Raw genomic sequence first — 16,356 nt, 5'->3', positions numbered from 1 at the left:
TCGATTAATGTAATCCCCCTGGCACGCCGTCGGGCGTCAACTTTACGATCGCCCAAGCGTCTCTTTAAACGCGCACGCGCTACTCCCTGCTCCTTCAAGAACCTTATACCGGGTGTATCGATAAATCTCGATTATTCTCCTTTATAAATGAAATCAAATATTTCACACAAATTTGACGAATATTAACGTAGAAAATATTCGATGTATAAAATAGTAAGCTAGTTCATATAGAAAAGCTATCAAAGAATTTTCGAAATATAATATTTGGTATAATTTATGGTATCAAAGTGTTTCAAATACGGTGTATATGAGCAGGAGAAAGGGAAGGAGATTAGAAGAGGGTTCGTTGGGATGTCATTGCCTGAAGCCTGGTTCAAACTTTTCTCTCTCATACGAACAGGTACAGAAAAAGACTGAGTGGGAAAGAGAGAGAGTGAAAAAGAGTGAATTTGAAGGGAAGGAACCAGTGTGCATGGTTGCAGAATATTCATTTGTATCAAGAAAATAAGAGAGATGAAACGAAATAGAGAGAGAGAGAGAGAGAGAGTTTGAAGAGAAGGAACGGTGCATGGTCGCTGGATATTCATTGGTATGAAGAGTGAATGAGAGGGATAAAGAGAGAGAGAAAGAGAGTGGGGAAGGAGATACACGCACACAAGTTAGAGGACGTTGCAGCCTCCCGCGGTGCAGCCAACCTGTTTTCTCTCTCCCCGGCGAGTTTATTTTGATTTATTGTGTCGTCGCTAAAGAGATGTATTGTTGTGACGTTCACCGTGGACCATGCTCGCCTTCGTGAGAGGATCGTCTTCGGGTCTTCGACGCGAGCCTTGGCCGTGAGCCTTCGACTCCTTCTTCTTCTTCTTCTTCTTCTTCTTCTTCTTCTTCTTCTTCACTCTCCCACCCTCTTCCTTACCCCTCCTCTTAACCTGCAACCCCGAACCACCACTTTTCTTCTTCGTTCGTTCGTTCGTTCGTTCGTTCGTTCGTTCGTTCGTCTTCCTTAGCTTTTCGTAGAGAGGATGAGTAAAAGAGGGAGAGAGGGGGAGAGAGAGAGAGACGGATTTATAGACGGATGGACGATCATGCGGATAGATACGTAGATTGGTCGGCAGATAAAAGCAGAGATGGATGAATAGATACGCCGCGCGCTCTCGTGATCGAGGATAGCCAAGAGATGGAATATTTTAAGGGAACGATAATAAATCCGTAGTCGAGTTGGCGAATCGCGAGATATATCGAATTACTGGAAATGCTGCCGCGTCCCTTCCGCATCGACCGGTAGATAGGTAGGTAGGTAGGTAGGTACCTACCTAGTTGCTCTTTTTTTTCCTTATTTGTTTGTTTTTTCCCTTACCAGAAACTCCCCTCCACCCCCATCTTCTCCTTCTTTTCCTTCATCTTCTTCTTATTCTTCTCCTTTTCATATTTTTCTTTCTCGTATCGATCGATTCTTTACCAAACATCCTATGCACCACATTTCTGAAACAATAAGTGCATTCGGTAATATATATATTTTTTATTTTAATATAATTCTTATGAATTTATTTATACGCGTTTTAACGTTTGAATTTAATTATATATAACGTACAGTTTTAATTTGCTGAGTCAGCAGAAAAATTAAAACTGAATTATGAAGAACCTTTCGACCATCAAAATTCATTTACATATATAAATACGCGTATAGATGCTAATCAATTTAATTATACGATTAATCCGCTCTCTTCTATTGATTAAATATATTTCAACATATATAATATGTATGTTGAAATATACGAGTAAAGTTTCATTATCCTAAGTTTCTTTTTGTTATACGAGACACACGAAGACTAAAGAAGCGGCATGATGTGAACGAGAAAAACAGCGTATAGTAAACGACGACACCAAGGGGAGGAATATAGAGATCATGTATTCGATCTCTTGTCCGTCAAGCGTTTTATGTGTGGCTCGTAGGACACGTGGTATCAGAAGTGTGAAGTGTGTTGTAGAGGGTAAGCTTGAAAACGGGACGAGAGAAAGAGTGTAGAATAAAAAAAAAGGGAGTCGTGCAAGGCGGAAGAAAGAGCGACTTTATGAAAGAGAGAGAGAGGTAGGGAGAGAGAGAGAAAGAGAGAGGCGTAGGGCACACGTGCGTACGTTCGTCCCTTGATTTCCCATATGAATCCTCGAACGACGAAGGGTGACTCGCGAATATTCCGTCGAGGTAATTTTCTACGTCTTTGAGATGTACTTACCTTGTCACTACCATCTATGTACATATACGTATACATATGTATAACACCTATACACTAACTGCTAAAAGTTTTAAATTCTTACATAAATTCGAAGAAACTTTAGAGAATATTTATTGGTAAAGTATGAACGATTTTAAAGTAACCAAAGTAGATTTACCACGAGTAATATATTTCTTTTCAATTGTCATTTCATCAACGATATTGTTATTATTTTTGAATAGAAATCATCCAACGATTAAAAACTTTTGGCCGATAGTGTATAAGGAACACGTTAGATCTAGAAATATATGAAAATGACTCTCATCAAAAGCAGAGTGTCCCTAGGATTCAAACTATTGCTATGCTTAACTCGTAAGGATTAGCCAAAGCATTTAACCTAATGGGTTAATGGCGTCGAGGGTAGAACGATCGTGATGAAGGGTTGAAAGTTAGCAAAATGTTGAGCGAGAGTAGACGAATTTAGATAGACGACGGATTCTCTTCATCGGTGATAGTTGTAGTAGTAGTAGTAGCAGTTGTTGTTGTAACAGTAGTAGTGGAGTGGTGGTAACTAGGCTAGGAGGTGGTCTCGAAAGGGGGGAATTTAAAATAGGCGATTCGTATGCGGTCCATGGTTGGTACGTAAGCAGGTAGTCGAAGGTAACGCGATAACGTTCGAGATTGGTTAACCTCGAAGATGCATGGCGATTGCCAGACGAGAACACCTTTTCCCATAGTAAAAGAGAGAGAAAGAGAAAGAGAGAGAGAGTGAGAAAGAAAGGGAGGAGCAGTGGGGTGGGGGGGAAACGTTAGTTCGTTCTCCCGTAGAACTTGAATTTTGGGTTTTGGAAGCAAGCAGGAGTCTGAAGGATTCAGAACCTTTCGTCGCTTATGTTAGTGTAGCCGCCACTTTGATGTCACGTTTGGAGAAGGAGTTAATAGAAGGTTCGTTTGGTCGACTGCTTGTGACATTCTAGTGAAAGGTTGTAGAACCCACCGTCCGTCCACGCTAAGTCCACATCAGAGTCCACACGGCTAATCTAACCAAATTTCTCTCGGTTAATTTAAATCTAACGATGAAAAAAAGAAAATCCATTGATTTCTACCGACAAAGAACAACATAATCTCTTCATTGAAACTGGTTCTTACCGGACTTGTCAAAAAATCCAGCTATGCAAATGAACGAGGGAAAGATATTTAAAGAAATAGTGAAAGTCATTTCTTTTTATAGCCACGAAATTATTTATACGCGATCGCGGTGTTGAATTTTGTTCGCTCTTCTTTTTTTATCTTCCCCGTTACATTTATCAAAATTATCATATCGGATTAGAGAGTAATGGTTTTTTTTTCTTTATTTATTATTTTCGATAATGAAAGAATAAAAAGACCCTAATTGACGATTAAATCAATGTCGATATTAAATCGCGTAGTAGTTTTATCTAAAGAAAAGAAAAAAGAATTTTCATTTGATTTTGAAGGGTAGAAGTTATCGTCTTTGATCGGCGAATTAAGAAGAGTAGTCGATTTCATTAAGCTTAAATATCGTTTTCCTTTTAAAGCATCTTCTCTTCCTTTTCCTCTTCCAGTTCGTTCCTTAAAAGTTAGAAAAGAAAGGAGTTTGGATGGAGGTTTACACCCCCTAACGCTAGGCTATTGGGACTGGTGGTATATTATGCAAAGCGTTTGAAAGGGTGCGGAGGATCTCGAGGATGCTCCCTCGTCACGTAGCGGCCATTACGAACAGAGATCCTTTCTCGCGATAGTCCTTACTGTTGGGATGAAGCGGCATCTTTCGAATATTGACTTTCGCCGATGCGTCACGGATGACAAAAGATCCGTTAGCGGATCTATCCTCGTTTATACGATCCTGCCAGATGCCGATAGGAAACGAATTCGAACGAGACTCCTATCTCTTCTGCGTCTTTCTCTCTCTCTCTCTGTCTTTCTTCTCCCTTTTTTACTTCCCTAAAAGAAAAAAAAAAATCCGGAACATATCTTTATACGTATAAGTACGCATGCATGTATGAGTAAAAGAAAGAGATCCAATTCGTTTGGCACGTAAGGACACTAAAATGAGGTGGGGGTGTAGTACGAGGAAAATAATCGGCCACGTTCGCCTTTGTATAGAGTAGTCTTCTTTTTTCCTTTTCTTTTCTTTTCTTTTTTTTTGTCCAAGTATTACGGGGAAAAGTGAAATCACCTCAGTGGATCGATCGAAAAGGGATATTATCTAAAAGAGGGGTAGGTATCTATCTACTACACGCGACGTGTTCTTTCCTTCAAGATACTTTTCGATATCCTCTATTCTATCGAATTGGCTCGATTTACGTCTCATGATTATAAGGTTAATCTAAAAGGTTGTTCACATTTTTTGTACGATATACTTTTTGTTCTTCATCTTTTTCGAATTTCGTTAGAATATCGCGTTTTTGTTGCGTGTTGTCAGAATCATTTAAATTTTAATCTCTGCATATATATACACGTGGAAAAATTATATTAATAATGTTCATCGTTTGAGGATAAAATATTTCCAATTATTATTCGGTTTGATTTTATTCCGCGTGTAAGAATTAAATAAATAATTAATCGATCGATCAACGTATGGTTTCGTAAAAAATTCAACGACGAATCGAAATTATTTTCTTTTCTATGTTAAATTAAAATGCGAAAGTTTTGTTTTCTTATCTTTTTTTTTTTTTTCTCGAAGATACTTGCGCGAAGTATGCGCGATTTTATAATCCTAAGACCAAGCCGCAAAGGGTCGAGATTTTTTAGCTTCCGCGAAAAACTATCGACGTAACGACGCCCTTTCGTTGTGCAGTCGCGAACGTGACCCGAGTATGAGACGATGAGATAAGTCGGAAGGATAATGGCTTTTGCTCGTGACACTCGAGCCACGTTCAAAGCCCTAGATGGCACGCTCGAAACGCGCCGAGCTTATATTCGCTACCGTATACAGGTAATTCCCGTTTTACGAATTTCCAGCTTTACAAATTCCCAGATTTAACGACTTTTTTCTTTTCTTTACTCTTCTTTTTCCTTTTTTTTTTTTCTTCTTTTTTCTAAACATTATCAATGAAAATGAATTTTAAAATATATATATATAAATTGCATTATTTTATTTTATATATATTAATTATATATTTTATATATTTTATTATATATTTTTTTATTATATACTATATATTTTTATTTATTTTTATTATATATTTTTATATATTATATTAATTATATTATTTTATATATTTATGTCTATGCACAGATGGAATAAAGGAAAAATTTTCAACATTACTTATTGATCAATTGAATAAATTAAATCTTTCACGAATATGACTTTTAATTTAACAATTTTTCATATGAAAAAATTAATCACCAAAATGATTAATTCGAGATGGCTGGAATTACTGGTAGCAAATACATTATCCTGTTTACCATTTATAATGAGGTAAATAGTTAAATCCTTGATTAGAATATCCTCATTCATTCTTTTTTATATAATCTTTCTCCAAAAAATAAGAAAATTCAATAACGAACATGATCATTCCATACGATTACGTATCATCGAGCCATAATTGATTATACTTCTCTCTTCTCTCTCTCTCTCTTCTATCTTTCAATCTTTGATCACATCCGACTCTTTAAAATCCAATTATTTGTACTCACGTACATATAAAACCCAGAAGACTTTAATCATCTTTTAGTAAATATCGTTTCGTAGGTTAAAAACACAATTTCCGTATACGTAATTTATCTTGTTTAATTGAAAAAAAAAAAAGAAAAAGAAATATAAAGAAAAATATTCATTGATCATTTGAACAATATTCGTTTCATTCTAAAATTACATAATAAATAATGCAAATGAATTAGATAAGAAGAATGAGGAAGGTAACGAGGGATTTAAAAAAAAGGAATCGCGTTTGATACGCGCACGGTGTTAAATGTTGATCGATAAATCTCAAACGTATAAATAATAGAATGATAACGATCTACGATACACATTATAGAGGGTGGTGACTCGTACGCGCACATTTACAAAGGACAGAGAGAAAGAGAGGAGGAGGGAGATTGCTTTTAAAAAAAAGAAAACAAAATCAGATTTTAAACACCGATTAGCGTTGTAAAATGGTACGCTATATAGTTCCATTGTCCTACGATAGAAATAATTTATGATCGAAGCGTTAACGTAGGAGACGATAAATTTTGCAAGAGAAAGAAAGATAGAGATAGAAAGGGTGAAGAGGGAGGGTGGGTGGGAGGGGGGAGAAGGGGAAGGGGTTGGTGGTAGAGTGGTGGTGGTCCATTCTCATTTGACCACCGCGAATAAAGAGTCGACCATTGCGTAACCATGGGAGGTGAAAGATCCTTTTGTCCTTTTTTGTCTTTCTTGTTTCTTTTTTTCTTTTTTTCTTTTTCTTTTTTTTTTTCAAATGGTCACACAGAAGGCAGGAACGCTCTCCTACGAATTACGAGCGACAAATTAGCTTTATCAGAATGGTCGTTCCCGTCGACTATAACTGTCCCTGTGTAATAGGCTCTTCAAATGACTCCTCGTTTCGCGCCATTACTAAGAACTCATCTCTTTTTATCTGTCTTTCTCTTTCTTTTTTTCTTTTTTTCTTTTTTTATCTCTCTCTCTCTCTCTTTCTCTCTCTCTCTCTCTATCTTCTATCTATCTCCCCTTTTTCTCTGTAGACACATCAAAAGATATAAAACTAGACGACGTGACTTACCAAATAATCATGGACCATGCTAAACATATGTTGAATGTGTATTCAGATAACGGTACTGAATGTTTTCAGTGTGAGAGAAAGAGAAAGAAGAAGAAAAGTAGAGATAAGTAATTACGAGAAAATATATTTACGATATCATGCGAATTCATTTTTTTTTTTTTTTCATTAAAAAAATAATTACTATTAAACGTAATATAAATGTAAAGATAACGGTGTTAGATTTTTGAAATACAAAAAATATAAATAATTGAATAAAATATACATATATAAATAATCATTTTACGTAATATCGCAAGTATCATAATTTTACGTGTTCGCAATTTAATTAAGATAAAAGAAAAAAAAGAAGTAAAAGAAAGAAAGGAAAAAAAAAAATTGTTATACACCGAGTGAACACGTATACACATAAGTATGTAATTAACTTACCTTTAAACTTTGTTCATTTTTGTTCCCACGATCGAGTTGATCTTGCGGATGAAGGAGTCAGAATAAACGAAGTAACATGTACCTAAGCTCATGGTCTGAATCTAAAAAGGAGAATGATTCATAAACATAGTGCAGACATTCGTGGAAGGAAATAACCTCGTAGGGAAAACAAGGAAGTCGGAATGAGTATCATCGAAGAATATCAGGTGGTAAAAGGTAAAGGTAATTATGGGCTTGAACGTGTTGCACTTTTTTTCAATCAGGGAAATCCCTTTTCCTTTTGTCATTGAATCGGATTCAAGGTTACATATTTTATCGCGAGATTTCTCATAGTTTTTGTTCTTTCATTGTCGCGTCGCGTATAACTCATACATCATCCACATATCCATCGATGGGTGTAGATCATTGCAAAATGATACCCTCATCGACGCCTTGCAAACTGGCAGATGTTTTTAAGATAATTTTCCTTTTCTTCTTCTTCTTCTTCTTATTCTTCTTCTTCTTCTTCCTCAATTGGTCGTTGTCGTCGTCATCGTCGTAATAGTCGTTGTTGTTGCTGTTGTTGTTGTTGTAGTTTGCCGTTGACAGCAGGTGTATAAACACACGTTGATCTTATATGAGAGATAAATGTGTAGAAAAAAGCACTACTTACTATCGATATAGTCTTTAATGAAACTCAGGAAATATCAATCGTCTTTACTCGGTTAACAACTTCTTTTTTCTCTTTCTTTTATGAGTACCATAATCGTTTGGTTTTTTTTTTATTATTTTTATATCGTATAAAAATGTAATTTATACTTACGTTATATTTATATTAGATATTCATTTTTATGCTATACGTATGATTATTTTATTTTATATTTTTTATTTTATTACCTGTCATACTTGCATAAAGGTTTAAGAATTTTAATAATTTATTATATTGTATTGTAGTATATTAATTTGTAATATTTTACGTTATACAAATTTATATTATAACTGTATTACAAATTCTTTTTCTTTTACTTATGTTAGATATTTATATTCATCTACAAATAACATATTAATCATGGACAAATAAGAAATAATATAAAATACGATACAACTATAAATACGTAATTTAAAAGCTACATTTTATTCATACAAAGTGAGTTAAATAAAACATCAACCATTTCTTAATCCAAATATATATATTTATATATATATATTGAAACGTTTACGGAATGAATGAATATATCAAATAAGAATAAGAATAAATTATTATTAAGTTTCGTGAAGTTAGAAAGACGATAATAATAAAATAAATCTAGTATCCTTATTTAACATTGTAACGGATCGGACTCGAACATAAATCTGCTTACTGTTCGTGAATTTCAAAGGTAGATTTTATGCAGCTACGTTTTCGAGACCGAGACGAAACGAAAGAAACGAGAAGAGGAAGGTTCCTTTGAAGGAAAAAAGGAAGAAGTTTCAAAAGGAAGAAAAAGAAAAAGGATAAAGAAAAAAAAAGAAAATAAGGGAATAAGGCCCGGGCGTTTGTTGCTCGTTCGATCGAACCGGAGGCCTAAGCACAATGGGCAGAATTTACAATTTGAGGCGTATCGCGATCCTGCCTGACTTCTCGGATAAGAATCTCGCGTATATGCACAAGAGATGACACGAAAATATCTTCTTTTTTCTTTTTTTTCTAAAATAGAAAAAGAGTCCAAATGTCTACGAATAAATAAGAATATTAAAAAATAGAAAAAAAATTCCAACGAATAGCCGATTTGTTTTATATAACTTTAACGAGACGCACAAAATTTGAATTTTCTTTTTAATTGAAAAAACATACTGGTAATATTCTCCATCAATAATATATATCTAATAAGAAAAGAAAGAAAAAGATTGAAATAAATACATCCGCACTTAACCAATATAATAAAAATCTCCTTTCCCCCTTTTTCTATCAGTTTAAAGGATAAGAAATGAAAGTACGTAAGAGTTCGTGCGAGATTACACGTGGAACGTAACGTGGATATCGTGTAAACGTGTAAATACCGTAATTGACTTTCCTCTACGTATCCGAAGCGGGATGTTTCGGACAAGTCTTCTTCTTGGTAGAGAAGGAGAGTTATCTTCTCGGATCGGGAAGCTGTTTAACTCGAACCACGGTGGGCGGATTCCTGGCGCCTGAGATTCTATCGTCTTCTCCTCGTGTATCCGATTCGATTTCCTTCGCGAACAAGGGCTACTCTGCCAAGAGCTTGTGTACACGCACAGGGATCACTTATACATTATACTATACTATAAACTCAAACATATATATACTATATATATACACACACACGCGCACATACACATTTATATAGAATCTTGTCACGAGGACACGAGTTCTCCAGTTTTGAACTCGACTCGAATAAGGGAACTTTTTTAAACGACGCTTGAACAGGCAACTTTAACTCATACGGCGCTTTGAGATTATCCACAGTGCACGCTCGTTTCTCGTTTACTTCGAACTTGTAACGAACAACGAAAAACGTTACGAACGATTGATGTAAATCCGTATCTGCAATCTAGTGCGAGAAGCGTGACGAGCCCTAGTTGTTAAGTACTACAACGTATATCTACATAAGTGTGTACTATGTACACTATCGACTAAAACCTTCCAATCCTTATGTACCTTCAAAGAAATTAGATATTTTTCAAGAAAATCAAAATATCTCAGTCACCTTTAGTACAACCAAAGTGGTGTATTACGTGTTACATTTTATATTATTTCTTTTTTTTTTCTTTTTTTTATCAACGAATTATTAGTCTTTCTTTTTTAAACAATCTGACATGTAATGAATTTTTAATGTTTCCAATTGAATATCTTTTTATGCTTCTACTAGAAGTTGATGAAAAATTTCAAACATAAAATATCATTTATCAATGTAAGAAGATGATGAGAAGAATTTTTTAAAACGTAATTCGATTTATTAATCTTTGATATAGCAACGATAATTCGTTTCAAAATTATGGATCTGTTTGTTAGATTTTTATGAAAAAGAATCAAAGGCAAAGGATTCGAAACTTTTAGTCGATAGTGTAACTGTTACAGTATACGTAAATTTATCTTATATACCAATATACATGTATTTTATAGAAACATATATAGAAGATATATTACGTGTGGTCTTTCTCGACCAATCTTTGAATGCCAAAAGGAGCTAAACGTTTTACATATTGGGTCAACTCAAAAGCCATTATTATAAATCGTCCTAGACGTTCTTTATATAGTCCTATTACTAAACTTGTTTCTTCAGACCTTTCTCTCCTAGGAAATACTAAAGGGTTTTAACTTTTCTTTCGTGAATCTTTAAATCTTGCCAAGTATACGCTACGCGTGGCAAATAATTTTTCTATAACGTGATCGTGTATACACGCGTTTCTATGTATAATAAAATATTATTTTAATATTATATTACAATTTTTATTCTATATAATAATTAATATAAAAAATCATTTCTATATAAACGATCATAATATTGAATTTTGTCCATGTAGTATCCAATACGTATTTCAAATTTCTCCCTCGGTCTCGTTAATTCCATTGGTAATTGACTTTAGCGAATTAAACGATGCAATAAAAACATCGATCGTTTGTAATTTACACTCTGCGGGTGTGTACAATGTTTCCCTTTGTGTACGTCAATCGGTACGATGTGTCTCAGAGAAAACAAAGTCGATAAACCAAGTTTCTTTTATCTCTTCGTTGCACGCTCGAAAGCAAGCAGCAAAGCAAAAGGGAACGAAACGATCATCGAGACTTCGTAAAGATCGTAAAGCCTCTTGCTCTTCGATATATACACACACATATATATATAATGGTATCTATATATGTAATTCGATTTGAAGCAAAAGGATATCGAAAGTAAGTACTACGAACTTTCGTTCTTCGAGGAAAAGGAAGAAGAAAGCTTTAGGCATTTTACTTTGGGTTCTCGTAAATCTTCGGCTTTCTCGCATCGAACCACCTGTCTCCCCACCCACCCTCTCTTGGCAGGTGTTAAGATAATGTTAGCTCTTTCGATTCGTGGCTCAACCGCGAAATTCGTTTCTTTATCTTAATATATATATATATTTTTTATATACCTATTCTAGGTAACAATACTTTTTAATAAACATTAATCATTGAAAAATTTCAATTATTTTTAATACAAGTTAAATATAATAAGTCTTACATTTGATAAGAAAATGTATTAATAATTAATCGATGAAGTTTTCAATTACGTTATTACCTTGTATACTTAGTACAGTTAAGATGAAAGGTTTTAAATGATAGAAAATAAGTAAAAGAAAGTAGGAAAGATTTTAAGGACGAGGATATAGAGTTGTGGAAGGAAAAAGAGGATAAACTTCAAAGATGAGAAGTAGAGAGTTGGAGACGTCGAAAAACTCGTTTATCCTCTCTCGCACGCGCATATATCCGTTCTTCTTTCTTTATTTCTCTCTTTTTCTTCCTCCCCCTCCCCCTCCTCCTGCTCCACCTCCTCTATTCCTCCTACTTCTTTTCCTTCTCTCTTTATACACATCGATGCGAACGATCTTATGTTAGCCGTTCGCTTATCCGTTTCAGAACGTAGAGTGCGCACCAGCAATACGTGCCTCTTGTGGCCTCCGAGAAGAACCAAAAGTTATAGCCATCGAAGTGCAGATCAGCGTTGCACGATAAAACCCTTTTTACCCCCTTTTACCCCTTTACTTTAATCCTATATGTGTAAAAAAGAGAGAGAGAGGAAGTTGTTTTCTTATCGTACGTTTCCTTATCGTTCACTGAAAAACATATTTCAAACAGAATTGAACTAAATCGATTCGTACAAATTTACTTTATCCCCTCCTCTTCTATATTGTACGTGAAAGCTTTTCTATGGAATTAATATTGATTAGATATAGGTATTCGATTATTTGTTGAAATTTAAATAATAATAATCTTTAGATCCGTTAGAAAGTTTAATTTTGTATGAAAAGTTTGGAATTGAGTTATTCGAATGACTAATAATATTTGAAGATTTCTTAAAAGATCTCTATTTTATCTATAAATCTTCTAGGATTGAGATTAGGCATGAAAAAGATTCGCACGGTGGTTGTTTAAAGAGGACCAATAAATTATCGTAGAATTTATTGGCAAGGTGGTGGTAGTGTCGCATTGGTTGGTTCGGTTTGAATCAAAGGCGTTTCGGGTGTCGTCAGCTAGACTGAAAGTTTATCAAAGAAAACCGCACTCTCGTCGACGAGGATGAGGATGAGGATGAGGATGAGGATGAGAACGACGACGACGACGACGATGACGACGAAGACGAAGACGAAGACGACGACGGGTTCCAGGTAGTCTCCTGCCACGTCCCTCGAGATTCCAATCAACAAGTTTTTGCAGGCTCCTCGCAAAAGCAGTTCAGTCTGTTCGTAATCTCTCGAATATCAGCCGTCGACCCGAACGATATCTTTCGATTCGACCTAAACTAACATAAAATGTATTCATATACGTTCGATCTTTTTGTGAGAAAAAAATTCGAAAAAAAAAAAAAAAAAAAACACGCTAAGAAAATAACGACGGTTTCTCTATGCAACGCGATTTTTTAACATTTTAACGTAAACAGTCAGATTTTTTCCTATAAGGGTATAACATCCGAGGGGTGTTACGACACACTAGGATTGTATCAGGGTTTTGTATTAATTGTATAAATATTTTTTGTAAAATTCGTTTTATCCAGTTATTTGGCTATTAGACAACAAAATTAATTTCTATGTCCATAAGCTCTAATTGTATATTTTTCTGTTTAATTTATTAACGAACTTTTATTTTGATTTAAACTACTGATTAAAAATATTTCAAACCATTGACATTAAATATACCCAAGCTCGTTTGTATTATCCAATAATCAATACTCTGAAAAAGTAATAAAAGGAAAGAGAAAAAAAGTATTGCAACTAATATGATGTTGTCGAAGTAAAAAGAAATCTATTTCTATAGATAGTAAAGTCGTTCTGATCGTAAGTGGAATACATCGGTGTTACGTGACTTAAAGTAAAGTTTCATTCGAGGATGACGACGACGTGGCTTGTAGATATCGAGCGACACTCCAACAGTGATTTTCGAGTAACTTTCTTGAGTATGTATGTACGTGGAATTATTGAAGAATTCAGGTTTTACTTCCTTGTTTTTGAAACGATCGATTTAGTCTCGAATCAATGACGAAGAACGTACATGGAATCGAGATTTTACCCAGCTCGATGTTATAAAATATTTTCTTTCATTGGTAAAACTTTTAAGAGAACGCGAGATACGTTTTACTCTCATTTAACAATTCACCCCCTTTTTCCATATTATATCGAAATTTTATTATTCGTCGATTAATAATTGTAGATAAATTTGTCATCAATTCGTTTGCGCGTTGCATCGAAATCGTTCAAATCAAAATTCAAATAAACTTCAACCATTAAATATACAAAATATAATAATAACATAAACAAATCATATCATAAAATCAACTACAAAACCAATCTATTTCTTTCTTCTTCTTCTTCTTCTTCATCGTCAAATTTTTAATCTCCGTCTGAGATCTTTTCATTCTCGTCATTCGATCTTAATCGAATTTTATTAAAAAGGAAGCTTACCGATAATGCGGTTGTTGCCGAAAGCAAGTAGATTTTCGATACCCATGTTCATGGAATCGTACGTTAGATAGATGTACAAGAAAACGAAAATAAGAGAGAGATGGATCAAGAATGAATTGGGTGGGGTTTTGAAATGGGGTGATGTAGGATATATGGGGGAATAGGGGGAGGGGGTTAAGGGAAGAGAGGAAAGGAAAGATCTGGTCGATCTATAAGTCGAAGAAAAGATAAATCCCTCCCCTCCTCCCTCTTCTCTTTGGTGGTTGCCTCGAAGCAAAAGCAAGCAAACAAGTGGTGGTGGTGGTGGTGGTGGTGGTTGAGGAAAAAATGTGATTTAAAATAATTATAAACGCATTACTCAGGCGGTAGGTCGCTTGGATGTAGGAAGGCAGATGAGATGGTAATCTCGATGATTTGTTATGCCATTGTTGACGCCTAATGAGGCAGGTAGGGTACGCATGGTCCGGCCATGGACGTCTTCCGTTCGGCAGCAGCCAAACTCTTAGTAATCGTTCTCTTTCTCTCTCTCTCTCTCTCTCTCTGTTTTATTTTCTCTTTTTCTCTTTCTCTTGTTTCAATCTTTTTTAATCTTTTTCCCTTTTTATCTCGTTGAAAGTTTTATCGAGCCATTTATTCCGGACCATTCGCCGTACGCAAGTACAAGTAGATACTTTGTTATAAATTCAAAGTTACGCTAGAGCATTCTAACAGCTATTATTTTTATTCTATTTACTTATTCATTTATTCATGTACTAACGTAGAATTTTTCAAAAGTAATTTTTCTTCGGGAATAATGGAAAATCAATTATTTTCATCTATATCTATAAAGAACTAATTGTAAATTGAATTAATTTGATTTTGAATGTTCTCTCTTCCGATAAATATTCGTTACAGATACGATATTGTATTTAAGTATATGTGTTGGATATTTTTAAAAATATTCGTGTATGGGTATTCTTAAATATGTATATACGATTTGAAAAGTTAAATGGCGTTAGGTTCAAATTAATGGCTACGATATTTAGTATTTCTTGGTTTTTGTCTCATTTTAATCGAAAAGCCGATGCTCTTGGACTAAATACGTCTTCAAGTAACGAGGTTTTGGTATTCGAAGTAACTTATATATCTATGGATAAATGTATGGCATATATGTGTATAGACTACATGAGCATGTAGATGTGAGCGGCGGGCACAGATGCGAGAAACAGTTAACGTGCCAAAAATGTGCCATACCGAACGTGGGAAAGAGGGGAAGAAGAGAGAAAAAAAAAGGGGAGTAGTGTATATATATATATATGTATGTATGTGCAAGTACCAATTTATTCCGGTCCCTATTAGATACGAAATCATTTCAATTTATTTTCCTCTTTCGAACCTTGAATTTTGTTTTTCTCTTTTAAATACAAATTAATTCGAAATTATAATTTAATGTCCACTTTTGAGAACGTCCCAACGAAATAATAAAAAGTTTGCATACAAGGGTAAACAATAAATCGAGAATTTAAACACAGTAAACAGGTGTGTTTAAATAAATTAACGAACATGAATTATTGCGAAATACTTTTACGAATATTCTTTAAAAAAAAAAAAAAAAAAGAGAGAAGAAGTATTATAAGAAAAGAAAAATGATAAGATGGTATTCGTCAGAGAGCAATGTTAAAAGGTTTAAGAACCTTTTCTTTAAAATAGAATTATTCCAAAATTAGAAATAAATGTGTATTTTTGAGAACACAACAAGATGACGATGAAAAATTAGAATAAAGAAAAAAGATAAAAAAAAACAATATAGAAGATTAAGTACAGGAAACGTGTGTTAAATGAATGAATGAAACATCCAGAAGAAATAAAAAACATGAGAGAGAGAGATAAATAAAAAAATCTAAAAAAAAAGAACAGAAAATATAAAGATAGTATAGGTGATGCATACGATGTTAAAAAAATCTTTGTTTAAAATACGTATCTCCAATATGAGTTTCCTATGGGTATTCAATGTCCCCAAGAGAGAATACATAGGATACATATATAAAATAATTTCAAAAATTAATAAATAAATATATTATCTTCTATAAAGAATGAGTATAGGAAACGGTGTATATTAAATGATTGAATGAATGAATGAATATAAATTATTGCGAAATAATGTCACAAGTGATTCTTCCGAATATCTAAAAGAAACAAAATAAGTTGAAGAAAGAAAGAAAGAAAGAAAGAGAGAGAGAAGGAGATAAAAAGATATATGAAAAAATAACATTAGAGATAGTATACATCGGCGTGCGACGTTAAAAGGGTTAAGAATGATTTATCGTCCGTCGACTTGAAATTTATCGTATTGACATGTACGCCAAAACTATTACGTTAGAGACCTATTCGAC

The 16,356-nt window shown here is 34.1% G+C and overlaps 1 long non-coding RNA gene across 1 annotated transcript; it reads right to left on the bottom strand.

Moving 5' to 3' along the window:
- Positions 1-1,425: 1,425 nt before the first annotated feature.
- LOC122514180 lies at positions 1,426-7,421 on the bottom strand. Its single transcript, XR_006302980.1, has 2 exons — positions 7,367-7,421; positions 1,426-1,479 (listed from the first exon to the last, which is right to left on the bottom strand). It is a non-coding gene; the product is annotated as an uncharacterized LOC122514180 (long non-coding RNA).
- Between the last annotated feature and the right edge of the window lie 8,935 nt (positions 7,422-16,356).

Source organism: Polistes fuscatus, unplaced genomic scaffold, assembly GCF_010416935.1.
Source record: "Polistes fuscatus isolate 324 unplaced genomic scaffold, CU_Pfus_HIC Scaffold14, whole genome shotgun sequence".
NCBI lineage: Eukaryota > Metazoa > Arthropoda > Insecta > Hymenoptera > Vespidae > Polistes > Polistes fuscatus.
The sequence above is the reverse complement of the archived record's forward strand: the minus strand, read 5'-3'. Positions and strand labels throughout refer to the sequence as shown.